The following is a 15,112-nucleotide window of genomic DNA, read 5'->3' on the forward strand; positions in this document are numbered from 1 at the left end:
CAGGGTTACAGCTTGCCTGCTGCTGGTCTCCCATTCTGGTTCAGGCCCACTGCAAGAGGCTACATTGATCGGATTTTTTACAGTTGTAGGTAAGATTGTTTTCTATTTCACTCGTGGTAGCGACGGCAGAGAGCCAGCATTCGTGTTTGGTCACAAATATGTTTGGGTTATTTTGGCACATGGGAGCAGATCCAACAGGGAAGTAACTGAACTTGAAATGCTCTCGGTGGTTTAATCAGCGACGTTTCGGCCTCTGCTGGTCCTCATCGGACTCACAACTGAAGCAGTATGGATGTAATCGTTGGATGTAAATAATTGTAGAAATAAACAGTTCAGGTTCAGGTTATGATTATTTATTATTTATTCCCATAGATAGATTTCGTTCCAGCAGAAAGACGAGGTATCCCTCGTGATGCACATTTTTACAAACATCCATCATAGCAGATGTTTCGGTGATGCTTTCATCCGTGTTCTTGTAAATAAATATCTTGGCATCAAAGCCACTGGAATTAAGATAGACAGTAAACTTGTCATTTGTTGGCATTACTTTGTTTTTTTACTCTGTTAACGCTTTGATACGTTCATGTTCTCTCTTAAAAGATCAGATTTAGCACATTACCCCTCTAAGTTAAATCAACTAAACACACCGAGTAGTGTGTAGTTTTTGTTTTTTTTGGAGGTTCCATAACCCTCAGCTGTCACCCCGGCTTCCCACGTATTAATGATGCAATAAAAGGCAGCACGGGGAGGTGCAGGTTACGGATAATTGCAAAGTCATGCTCCGTAGGGCCGGCACGGTTTATTTGATTAACCTCTAGTGACAGGTCAGATGTTGAGAATATGTTTTTCAGCCAGATGATCACGGGTCATTTATGACCTGCTGCTGAAGGACAATCAATAGCTGGATGGACAGACAGCCGGACAGCTGACAAGATCTGTCATCGGGGTTATGTTTGTATTATGTCTGGTCCTGCAGGCGTAGGAACCCGCAAACATCCTGATGCTGCCAGGGGCTCGTCAACACTTTTTTGACGGGGCCTGGTGTTTACAGAGAAATGAAAAGGAGAGAAGACTTCGGCCTCAATCAAACCCAGTAAATGTTTCTGTTTCTACCCACCTCGCACGCTGTGCGAGGCCACAAAAATGGCAGAACGTGCGTCAAATGAGAGAGCGGAGGAGGCAGGATAGGGGGAGAGAGAGAGAGAGAGAGAGAGAGAGAGACACACACACACAAACGTCATGGGAGGCAAACAGTAAACAGAGTCCAATCTGCTTTACAACAGTTTTTACAGCACATCCTAGGCCGAGCCTCGCCGGCTGCCTGCAGACAAACCCTCACTCTCACATCCGACCCGTTCGCGGCGGCCTCGCCAACTCTCCGCTGTCCTCGCCGGCTGCTGCACTTTGAAACCACCACCCGCCCTGAGCTCCGCGAGGCTGTAAACAAATGCAATTTTGCATTTCCTGTTGTCTAGACACAACCGAGGCCGAGCTGCAGCAGCGCTCAGTCATCGTCACGTGTAGGAAAAGAAAAGGTTTTGCGAGACCAATGAAATGACAAAGATGTAGTCAAGATGCAGTAGTTACAGCGTTGACTGTGTGAAATGTCTTGTTTTCATTAAGGCCACTGAAGATGAAGTTAAATGTGGAGGGACATTATAAGACTGATATCGGTCACAACGGAGGAGATTTTACAAAACACAGTAAAAACCTATTTAAACTTCCTTTAAAATCCTTGAGAAAGCCATAAAAGTCTAAAAAATCCCCCCCGAAAAACAGAAAATTCTTAAGGAAAGCCTAAATCCTAACAATCAATTACCTTTAAACCTCAAAAAAAGTCTCAAAAAAACCTCAAACATTGTTAAACAAAAACTCTTAAAATACACTAAAACATTTAAAAAATACCTTAAAAGCTATTGAAGTCCCTAAAATTCTTAGATTTCCAAACGGATAAACCTTCAATAAACAATTCAAAGAGAAATTATAAACAGAAAAACTAGGAATCTTAAACATCTTAAAAAAAATAAAACAAAAAAACCCTGAAAAACCTTTAAAGAAACCTCTTAGAAATCAATTTACTGTACTGATGTAGATAAGGAGATGCAGGTGAAAGACCTTAAAAAGCAAACTTGAGTCTAAATCATCCCATCACACACTCACACGAGGTGAATAATGAACTGCACTACATTACACTTCACTTAAAATTTCATACATTTCTCCTGCCCCCTTCTTCCTTTCAATATCCAGACAGTGAACGCCTGTGTAATTTGTCCCAGCGCTGCTGAGACAGTCGGCTCTGTTCTGCTGCGCGGCCAAACGAGACGGAATCAAAGAGCCTTCGGAGAGATGATCATTGATTTAATCACATCGTCGACGGCGGCCACTTCAGGGCCAAAGTAGCTAATCCATAACCAGCCCAGCAGATTCACGCCAACGCCTGCAATCATAGCTAAATGGGGATCAGGAGGTGTCGCGCGGGATATCAGCTTCTATCACGCTCAGATGTGTTATGAAGTGTCTCAGCATCGATCAGGGATAACAACTGCATGTCTATCGACCACATAAGACATAACTGCATCGACAAGAGAATTAGAGGGATAATTGTTCCTCCGTCATCTAACTCTAACATGACCGTCCTCCTCTATCTCTTCCTGAGTGTCGGTGTGTGTGTGTGTGTGTGTGTGTTTTCTCTCTGTGCTGTCTGTACAAAGACTGACATTAAGACTTTCTTGAGGTTAAAGACTCATCTGTCGTCAGAAAGCACCTCACTTGTATTGAAAACTGAGTAAAGAATAACCTTTTCATATATATATGACATATTTAAGACAAATTAGTTGATTTACGTGCAAATTGTATGCATAATAGAAAAATCTTAAAAATGATGTTCCCATGCAATGAAAGAGCATTGTGAATTATGTTTCCAGGGGAAAGCGTATTTTGTCGTGGATTATGTTTGCTTTTGACGAATCGCAAACACGTTTCAAACGAGTCCCCCTGAAGTCCAAGTAGGATGGAGGTGTAAGGAACACAGGAGACTGGAGACCAAACATATGACAAACATAACTGATTAGTAGTTCTGTTGCCTAAAGCTGGCAAAGTAGTTTTGTAGCATTTTTTGTTTGGTTTCAATTCACAACGTTAACGACTGTGATCTGTGATCTGGTGAGAAAATACGTTTCCTCTGAGACGCAATTGAGAGTTTAGTTATGAGGGAATGTAAGTTTGTGAAAATAATGTGCCATCAGGATATTTTTTTATTTTATTTGTGTTTAAATGTCCACGTAAAAATACAATTCATTCAAAATCCTACTCATGTAAAAGTACAGGAGTATTATCAGTTCATCGTTCTTAAAGTATCATAAGTAAAGGTACTGGATCTGCAGAAAGATGGCAGGTCAGCGATACTGATGCATCGATGTACATGTACTGGCCGAGGTGGAGCTACGTTTAAGTACTTTGTACACAGTTGGGTATTTTAGTCAGGCGGTCACCAACCTGAGGGTCAGGCCGCTCCAAAGGGTCACAGGATCAACCCTGGAGGGGTCGTGAGCTGGTTATGAGTGACAAAAGAATCCGGTGATGAATTTGTGTTCGCTTTTTGATTTTTCTCTGCTCTTTGCTTTTCTTTTCATATATTGAATGAAACCATGTGAGAAGTTTAGAGGTGAACTGCTGCTAACAACTGATAGACATCTGAAACATGACAAGGGACCTCCACTACACTGATTTTTGTTTTTATAAGAGTTAGAAGACAAACAGCTTGGTGATTTAAGATTATGTTTGTTTTATGGAATTTGTAATTGAAGATATCAGACAAACGTAGGGAAGTAAAATTACAATATTTGCTTCTGGGATGTAGTATAAGTATAAAGGAGAAGTGTGCTCTCCACCACTCTGTGTCTTAAAACATAATCAACATAGAAATCAACACTTGTATTGCTCCCGGAAATCTCATTAACGAGTTAAAGTGCCAAATATCATTGCTGTCATTTGATCGAATGAGCTCCGGGTCTTGTTAGTTTCTCGATGCTTTTTACAAAAGCAAGATCATGAGGAAAGAATGAAAACAAAATGAAAAAAAGAACTTGCTTTTTATTTTAAATCTGATATCTGGACAGAAAAGACTTCTTTCGTTTCCTCCTCCTGGGTGAAAAATACAGCCCTGGGAAAGCTTTGGGTTATTATTGAATGTCCACTCTTAAAAAAAAAAGAGTATTTCCAAACAATCCAATGTTGTGCTCTAATAGAAAATCTATGAATGCTTCTCGGGGGCGGAGGACAAAGCTACGGCGGGGCTGTACATCTGTGAGTTTAGAAACAACGCTTTGTTTGTGAGCCTCAATCACTTGTGCTCATGAAAGCAGACACTTACTTGAAAAACTTTCTTTTTCTTTCAGGGGAGGGGAGCAGGGAGGGGGGGGGGGGGGGGGGGGGGGGGGGACGACGACACTCTAAACCTACATCCTGGTATAAATTTGCAAAACGCAATACAGGCCTGATTGTGTGTGGAGTAGACGCAGGATGCATACAAATAGAATCCCCTCTGAAATGTCCCCTTCCCTGCATGGCTCAGTGGCTAATGTACAATAAATCAACAAAAGGGGGCTTTAATACGAGCACCGGGCAGCTCCGGGATACTGTTATTTTATCTTTTTTTTACAGTATTTAATTGGAAGTTTTCCCTGAAACGTTACACCGCGCTTTCAAATGACTTTGCCCCAAATCTAAGAGGAGATTGATAAGAATTTCTCCCCCTCTCTTTAAGTTTTTTTTTTTTTCTCTCCCTCTCTTACCCCTTCGCCTTTCAGGGGGAGAGCAAAGTTTTTTGCCGAAGGGAGACTAAAGTTACAAGTGTGTGGCATTTAGTGCAAGGGAGAATGAAATCGGAGGCTCGGAGGGACGGATAAGGACAGGCTGGGAAAAAGGGAAGTTGGCAGTGGTGGCGGGTCAACAGCGCGCCTCAGAGCCTTACCCACTGCACCAGGTGTCCACTTAATTCAAATGATACTATTATTCATAGACAGAGGAAGAGTATTGAAACGGGGCCCCCATCCCCCCACCCCTCCAAATCATTTGCAACTGAATACAGATATAATCCTGGAAATATAAGTCTCCATTAAGGCTATCCCATTTAGCAAACAAGGCTCCCATTGTGCAACATGTTGTGTGTATAAATCAGTCTGAGAGAGAGAGAGAAAAAAGACGAGGGGAGGGAAACATTCAGTCCGAGACGAGATTTGAGAATGTCACTCAGTCACACATGACAATTAAGAGTGTGTTTAACTTTCTGATTTTATGTGCCGTTTGTCCTCTTCCCTGTCTGGACTTTATTCATTATTTCATCCAAAAAAAAAGGGAGGAGCAGTAAATTAAGAGAGGAGGGAAAGAAATAGGCCAGAATAATGTTAACATAAGTCATATCTTTTGGAAAATGCAACACTGCTATATATATATATATTATGTGTGTTAAAACATATCCCAAAATATCAGCACATCAGGGGTCGCGAAGAACGGCATCACCCGTACACTGACACCAACAATGACAAACGCGTATTACTTTAAAAAGGCCAAAAATGTTAAACTACATCAAACTATCTAGAAAAAAGAAAATGAAAAGACATTATTCTAAATGAAAAAATACAATTAGTTAAAAATGTCCCAAAACCCCCAAATCTCTGACTAAATGTTGAATGTGCCCCTTAAAATGTTCAATTAATTAGGAAAAGTAAAGTAAAGTTCCAGTAAAGTTTTGAGCCCAAATCAGGTCTTCTTCAGATGCAGATGTATTAAAAGTTGCACTTTTTGAAATATGTGATAAATTCAAATTAAATCTTAAAAATTCTACAGAGTTGTGAGCCCGAGGAAGAAGACTGTAAATAATATTCTTTACATGCTGTATATTAAAAGTGTGTGTGTGTCTAATATCGGAATATTGATGGAAATCTTAACAAAACAAAAAAACAATGACTCAAGATCTAAATCTAAATGAAAATGCAATTTCATGGTAACCTTGTGATAAATTGGTACATTTGAATAACTAACATTCTCTTTATAGACAATCTTGAGCTTTTGTTCAGTATTTCACTTTAGATATGTTTTCCTAAGACCTTAACTTCTCTGGACACTTTATTCAACCTTGCACCTTCACTCCTGCACATGTTAAAGGATTCACCTTCCAGCCAGACACACAGACACACACACACACACACACAATGGTTCCTAGTTGCCTAAAACGGGCAATTAATGTCAGTTCCCAGTAAAAAACTAAAAAAAGGATAAAAACAGCTTCAGGACCACAAACCCCTCCTGGCCCTTGTGTTGCTGGGTGCAGTACAGACACCAGGACTTCACCTTCAGTCAGTGGATCAATCTAATCCTTCAGAGGGACGTGTGACGGGCCGCTGCAATCACACCAAACAATGGCCACGCAGAGGTCTATTCCTCTCGCACGGGAACTCCGAGGTGAAAGGAGCGGCTGCTTTGTGGAAGCAGACAATATCGAGCTCCTGATAACTTTTTCTCTTCTGATTTTCTACGAGCACAGAAAGAAGAGTTTCCCCCGAGGGCCAATTACAGTTCAATCCCCTGCTCGCTTGTCTAAATATCCAACGGACGGAGCTTATTTTGACAGACACCTCAAATAAACGCACAGGCTGAAAGCTAAAGCAGCGCTCCTCACACAACTTCACTCCAAGTGTCACTCCAACGCCTCCTTTTTCTAAAAACTTGACGAATTGAAGCTGTTTTTACTTTTCAGCCATTATTGCAGGGACAGAGAGGGGTGACTTAGAAGTCTTCATCAATGGTTTTTCACCATTGACTTTGTGCAAATTGTCGAATTATAATTTTGAGACTCTCGGAATACCTATAATTTAAGCAACTCTTTCTCCTACGAAATAACATTCCCATACAAGTAAACAGCACTACACTGCCTTTTGAGGGAAATGTATATTATATAACGTAACAGTTTGAAATACACGGTTAAGGCTGTAAATATAACCAAATTACAACAGAAAATGCTGCAAAACTACACGGTTAGGTTTTGTTAAAAACACCATGGTTTGGTTTAAAATGACTACGCAACAAAACAAAACAAAAATTCAACAGAGGTACTTGGTCATGATTAGGCAACTAAAATGTAGTTTTCCAGTTCACACGGGACACTAATAGTCTTCAGAGGACTCATCTGAAACTTATTTGTGATACGTCAAAAGCAAACGTAATTCATGACTAAATAGGTTTCCCTCTAAACATGATTCACAACGCAGTTTCGTTGTATCGGGTCCTAGATTTTAGGAGGCTGAATGTAAAAATGTTTGCGGTCTTGAATCACGTTACAGCGCCAAATCATTGGAAAATATTCTTGTAAGGTGACGACAAACTATGGATGTACAAATATATCCTTTAAATCTGAGGAGCCTCTTTATTTCACCCCCATGTTCGTGTGCGGGACACTTTATTTTGTTTCTCACCCAGTTTGCATCAATCATCGAAGGATTACCACGAGCTGAATGTGACTTTGAATTTTTAGTGGCCATCTTAAATTGTCACTTTTTTTTTTAATACAAATTAATTAACAATAGATTATACCATTTCTCAAGCAAACGCGTAAAAAAATGTCGATATGTTGACATTTATTGTTTTTTTAAAACAATCTTTAATGCGATGAATAAACATCGACTTGCTGAAACGGTTAATCATCGATTTGTTGAGAAATTTGATAATCGATTAGTCATTTCAGTCTTGTTTTAAAACAAAACATGTCAAACATTTTCTGGTTCCAGCGGTGGAAGTGTGAGGATTTGCTGCTCTTCTCTGGTATCAGAGTAAACTGAATGTCTTTTCCTTTTGGACTGTTCGGTCAGACAAAACCAGCAATTTGAAGATGACTTTTAGGCCTTTGGTAAAGTTTGATAGGCAAATCTACACTTGACACTCTTTAAAAAGAGAGTTCGCCTTTTATAAATAAAGGTTTTAATTAGCCGATCAATCGATCGCTTCAGTTCAGAACCAGTACTTTTGCGCAAACATTTGAAAAAGACTTTTAGATGAACATAAAAAACTCCGGTCGTACGTCTAAAACATCTTTATAGATTCTCCGGTCAGTTTGGTCTTTCCATTATCAGTTTTCGAGACCTCTCTGTGTCTCCGTCCCTCCGTCTCCGAGCTGAAGTTCCCATGACCCGTCACAATACAGTGATGATGTATTCAAGCAGTGATGTATGAAATTCGGGCAAATAAAATCCTTTGTCCTCCCACACTGGCTAATTATTTGACAGATTGGAGCCCTGTTGTGTGTGGATACTGTGAAGGAGCCCTCCGCCGCCCATCCCCCACCCAATAAAGAGGCCACTTGCAGAAAAAAAAATTCCTCTATAGCCACCCTTTTCTATTCTTTGTTAGAAGATTACATTTTTTCACCACATTTTGGAATGACAAAATGGGGGAGAACTGTGGTTTTTTTGGAGGGGGACCCCGTGTGCTCAGCCAGTGACAGAGGGGGCCAGGACAGCAGTCAGTGGCCGTTTAAAAAGATTTTCTCAAGCAGAAATATTTAATCTTCTCAGGGAAAATAAAGCAGAGAAAAAACAGAGGACAAAAAGAAGCTAATCATCCACAGGTCTCCCCCCCTCCCTCTGTCTCCCTCACTCCCTCCCTCCCCATAGTTATCCTTTAAAAAAAAAACTAAAAACAAGAGAGAAAAAGATTATGTAAGATTGATAGAATAAATCTGCATGTATAATTATGAATTATACATGTTCCCACATTTGCGTGTGCAGCTTTTCTGACGACTGTTAATTATTTTAAGTGAGCTTTACACCGAGACAGACGCAGAGCCATAAGAAAACAACAGATCACATAATAACTGGCAAGAAAAGAAAAAACTTTAACCAGCCGGGCTTTAACAAAGGAAGGTGGCACTTTCTCCGTACTTCATGTCCTGTATTTGCTGTCCTAATTTGACTTTTTTTTCTCACAGCAACAACTTTCTGGGCAGACTTCTGCAAATGGCTAATTAGCAAAGCTGGAAGCTTACTCTCTAAACGGAGTTCTGTTTGTTCCTTTTGTACGTGTAGACACGCAGGTGCAAGTTGCTAGTTAACACCTGCACACTGACTCCAAACCAAAAACTAACTTCAAATAGATGTTTCCATCCAAGACGGATCTTCATCTGGTCAAAATGTTTATTAATGGTTACGAGAGCCATAACTGTAATAGTCTAATTAGTGGACTTTAACCATGCAGGTCACTAAAGGGTATCGGCTTGTGGTTTGGAGTCAGTGTGTGAGTGTTAGGCTACTTTGATGTATTTGTACAAATCAGTCAAATTAACGGCACTACGGATTACAAATTCTGTCACACATTCTTTGATCTTTTTTTCTTAGCTGATTCCTTTTGTTCCTTGTGTCCAAACCCTCTATAAACTTAACTGCATTGATAACAATGCTAGCTACATTAGCTTAACTTACAAGCTAACATTAGCTTATCAAACAGTTGGTTTAATTGCAAATATTCATTCATCAATAGTATTGTTTGTGCTTTTTGGTTTGAATAGGTTCAATAAGGTGAGCAAAATACTAGCCAACATAGCACGACTTAGCATAAAAAGTAGGCTAACATTTCTTTTTTTTATGTGTCACTACACGTTTGGCTTTTGTGGATTACATTCAGAAAAACTTAATTCATCAATATATTGATTTGTTTTTTGCATCTACACCCCCTTCAAACTCAACTACTTTAACAACTTTATGCTAGCTTTATTAGCCAAACTTGCGTGCTAACAGAAGCCAAAAGTTTGCCATTTGATGCATTTAGTTCAGCTCAGTGACATTAATGGCTATGATGTTTTTTTAAATGGTTGGTTTTAGATATTTACTCGCTGGTTTGCTGTAGATTGTTAAGTAAATTGACAGCTGCATACACAGTTTTACACCAATGTTCTTCCACTAAGGTAAAACTTTCTGTCCCGTTAATTACATCATACTATAATGAATTATTATTCACTTCTTTTACGTTGTAATTTCTTGTGATTTCAGATGTTGCTGAGCCAGAACACAAACTGGCATCATACATCACGCCCTCTCCATGACTAATATCACAGGCTCCAGTTTTGGACACAACCTTGATGTTGTTGTCCTGAAGCTACCAGAGTTTATCCTCTTGGCATCTGGCTGCGAGGTAGAGGGGACTCGTCCTCCCCTCCCTCGTAGAGCCGAGGCTGGAGGAACACTTGGCACCGGCCCAGTGAAGAGGTGGCTGGAGTATTAACCGCACAACTTCCCCCACGTAGAAGGTTAAAACCCTTTCACGGTTTCCTCCCTCCCTCCCTCAGCAGCATTAGCACAGAACATATGCTCTTTATAAACATATGGTCGGAAACAAAACTTCAAATCTTGAATGAAAACGCAGAAAAAGCTCATTTTGAACAAAAAAAGTGGTGAATGTAGTGATACTTTTTCAACCAAAATGAAAGCAATTAGAGGATCCGATTGGCAGGCCGTTTTGATTTATCACGCACATATTGTCCCAATTAGCACGATTATGGCGATGGAGCAGGCTGCTTGACCTTCTAGTACCATCCTCATTTGTATCGTGTCAACCAAACAACAGCTCCTAAATCACTGCTCCTCACTCCCTGGTCAAATTACCTCACACTATTTGAATCTGTCATCCCAAAGACACAGAACAGAGACACAGTTAGGAGTGAAACAAGTGCAAGAGAATTTGGACCGGTAATAATAGTAACGAATAGTAATGATTGTAGGTAAAAAATAAAATACCTGTAAAAGTCTTATTTCAAAATGTTCACTCAAACTACTTTGTAGGAGCTAAAATGTTTCATCATAAAGATCACAAGCATCACATTACGAAGTACATACACTGTTGAGAGGTGATACACAAATATAAAGTGGATACAAAATAGACAAAGTAGATAAAGAATTTGGAAAGTAGACAAAAAAGGTATCTAAAGTAGATACAAAGCAGAAGGTTGATACAAAACAGATACCAAGGAGGAAGCAGATACAAAATAGAAAGCAAAACCAAAATCAACACAAATTAGAAAATACATGAAATAGAAAATAAAAAGTTAAACTCGTGAGCCGTTGAGTAAAAGAAGGTGAAAGTGATAGAGTGTACAGTATGCGTGGCTCTGATGACTCTGTCGACTGTGGGAACAGAAAGATCAGCAGGCCCGCCCGTGTATTGAAATGAATCTCTGGTTGTTTTGGCTAATGGCTGATGTGTCAGCTCGTATGTCTGTGTCACACCACTGGCCAAGGCAGCCTCCCGACAGGGCCTTCTGGGTGTGAATGTGTGTGTGTGTGTGGTTGTAACAGAGAGTTTGGAGTCGGACGATTTTTTTTCTCTTTTTTGGGGAGGGGGGGGCTTCGAAGGGAGCACATGGAAATGAGACCCCATTCAGCCCTCTACCCATGACCCCCCCGATTGGCATATGGCATGGCATTGTCCTTGGCCGCTGAGCCAGAAGTGATGCAATTTGTTGGCATGTCCTGTCATTTCACAAACTACCCATCCCATTGAGGCCTCCAGAAAACAACAACAGAAGACATGGAAGGGCAGCCAACAGCTCAGCTTCGGCGAGTGCCCTGCCAAATTCACTCAAGAGGGAAATGAAAAATAACTAGGGTTCAAACACTCATACATTTACCAATATTAATTTAGGTTTTTACATTGGAGTGACAAAAAACAGCAAGACAACATGTTTTTAAAATTTTGCAGCATTAATATTTTTGGGAATGCCGAAAAAGTTGTAGTTGTTTTTAAGTGGCGGTTGAATTACAAATACTTAAAGAAGTTGATATAGCAGTTTAAATGGAAGTGGTCAAAGAAGTTGAAGTTTAAATGTACGCAATGAAGGAAGTTGAAGAGGGTCAAACTAAGTGTATGCGTTGAATAAATAATTAGATCTGCATCAGTTGAAATGAAAATGATGAATGTACTGAAAGATTCACTTGAAGATAAACATCTGAAAGCAGTTGAAATGTCAGACAAAATGTAAGGTGATAAATTGAAGTGTTACCGTACATCAGACCAATGAAAAAAAAAGTTAATTAAAGTGCTTCAATATTGCAGAAAGTTTAACTTAAAGTGGCAGTCAAAAAATAACTGAAAGAATAATGAAAGTACAGTAAGTAGTTAAAGATTCAGTTGTTTTAAGATTCAAGTTCATAAACTAAAAGGAGCTGAAATGTTAGATTTTCACACATTCATTGCATTTTCAGTATGATAATCTTCAATCTGATAAAAATCATTACGCACAAAAATCTGCATGCGATCAATTATTTTATTCGTTGCGAAAATTCACAATACAAAACAAAACTGAACTAATAACATGGGTGCGATAGATAGCGCTAGTAATCAAATTACATTATTAAGATGCTATCATTTATCTGCCTAGAGGACAATCCTTACTATCTAATCTTTCCTTATGTTACATCATTTTCTTCGCAACCCTCCCCGATTCCAAGCACTTCTGCAATTACCTACCACGATCTATCTTTAAATTCCGAATCTCTGCATTCTTTAATTTGTTTGTCGCAAAGTGTTTTGAGCTGTAAGACAAATGAATGAAGTGAATCAGCTAATCTGTTGCAATTATTGATGATGACGTTTTGCATTTACGGTGACTCTGAGTGGTGAACGGAAGTGAAAAAAGCACACAAAAAAATGGAGCCTGTTCCTTAAACTTTAATGACAGATGGAAGTTTGGGAGTTGGTGTGTGAATATGATTGACACAACGTGAAGTTGTATTTATGTTAAAGGTACGACAATTTCGGAGGAAAAATATGGACTCGGTTGGCAAAGACTTTAAGTGTAGATGATGAATTGAGCTGGAAGTGTATAGAAGAAAGTGTATAAACTGAAAGACGATGTCAGCTAAAGTTGAAGTGTAAATACTGAAAGCAGTGAAAGTAAATTGTGTATGTACTCGATGTTCAAAGGCGAAAACCTAAAAGTGTCTGTCAAAGTTTAAGCATTGAAAGAAAAATGATGAATGCAGTCAAAAGTTCAGTTGAAACAGTTGTAATTTTAAATGTGAGAGCTGAAAGCAGTTGATGTGTGAGTGGTAAAATTAGTTGAAATTTCAGAAAAATAATAATGAAAAAATGTTTTTATCATGATGATGATTCGCTTACACTTCATAACAACCGATAATTCATGCAACATCCTGTCAAGATGACGGGATGATAAAACAAAGTATTTTTCTCTTTCACTTTGAGCCGAGGCTTGACCCCAAGCTGTCCAATGTTTAATTAACTCTCACAGACTTGACGGGGGGCGAAATCTTCAAAGAATATGACCACTGCTTTGTGAAACATCAAATCCAGCTCTAGATCCCATTGTGCAGAGTTTGCTCATAGTTGACCTCACCTTCTGTTGGGATATCCTGTTGAAAGACACGGCCGGGTCGGAACGCCAAGACAAAGAGGATTTCTCTCCAGGGAAACTCTGAGCCGTCAGTGGGAGATGCTGCTGCTGTTGTCATATGTCTGATCTGTTACTTTTAAAGACTCACGCCTAAAAAAGGACCTACAGAGAGATTAGTTGTTGTTTTCTTTCCTTTCGTATGTTCAGCTGAAAATCTGCCAGCCCCATGGAGAGGCTCCTAATGTTGCTTCTGGAGTGAATACATCCTTTCAATTGACGCACAAATGTCACTTTGTCTTTTTTTTCTGACGGCAAATGTTATCCACACTCGGCACAATCCCCTAAAACCTACACCTAAAGGATGTTCATTTCTCTTAATGCTGACCAGGAGTTTCCTTCTGCTGCCTCTAGTGGTGACAAGACACTCAGGAGTGTCTGAATGTTGGCTGGTTTAATGCTGGTATGTAGTAATTGCATAACTAATCTCATGTGTACAGTAAATTATTTTCTTATGATGTGATGTCTGAGAGGGTCCTTAATAAACAGATAGTAGCTGTGTTGGTTCAATATTAGCTTGCAGTAGAATATCCTTCTCAAATACCAGCACTGCTACCTCGCTGGTGATTTACTCATTGCGGGTAAAAGATACATTATTTGATTTAACATTTGTTTGGGTTGCCCCTTTAAACTGTAGAGTGGAAGCTGTTTTACTTTTAACAAAAGAGAAAAGCTTAAAAAATCAAGATCAAATGTTATTCTGAGGATTATTTAAAGGACAAAACAAAAGCATAAACAAAATATAATTAGTCGATTCCTTTTCACAGACTGACCACAACTGCAGTTTAAGATAACAATGTGCATTGTCATGCACTTACAATATTCATGCACTGTATTGGATTTGAACTATAATAAGGTGCACAACAAGGGAAATATCATTTTTGTGCATTTTAGAAATGAAGGTTGCATTGTGAGTTCCCACGACTATGGTGAGCACAGTAGGACGAAGTCAAGGTTGGTCTGAGAGATCCTCCATCCACTGACATCAGACAGTTTGGCTCATATTTGTGATGCTCAAACGAATGGTTTAGTTAACGTGTTTAAACTGTGGATTTGCTTGAAACCTCTGATTATGGAGTCATCGGAGTGCAGTAAAAATAAATATTTTGTTCAAAAAATATAAGTAGAACAAATATAAAGACAAGTTATTGATATTCCTAAAAATATATTCTTTTATTTTGTTATTCATGTTATTCATAAATTACTCTATTTCTTATATATAATAAGAGCACGTGTGTGCAGGATTGGACTACTCAGTCTGGGTAGGAAGGCCCGTCCAAAGCCAGTTGACAGTCTGGCCCTTCATAGAAAAGCAAAAACAACAGAGAGAGGTAAAGGGCTAATAATAAATAAATTATTCTGTAAACAAATGAATAAAGTTTGAATGCAAATAATAAAATTGGAATTCTCTAAGTATATATATTTGTCCCTACCAAAAAAAACTTAAATTGAGCTCAGTAGTGGAGTTGATGAGTAAAATGTTATCATATTGGTGAATGATAGAGAAACAATGCAGAGTCTAACACACACAGACCCCAAAAACGAATGCAAGAGAAAAACGCTGCATATCCGGTCAACACAAAGAACGTTCTCCAGGCCTCTCGGAGGAGCACTAAGTGGAGCGGCTTGATTTTCAACCCAATAGAGAGACCAGACGAGAGG

This window comes from Pholis gunnellus (assembly GCF_910591455.1).
Source record: "Pholis gunnellus genome assembly, chromosome: 16".
Taxonomy (NCBI): Eukaryota; Metazoa; Chordata; class Actinopteri; order Perciformes; family Pholidae; genus Pholis; species Pholis gunnellus.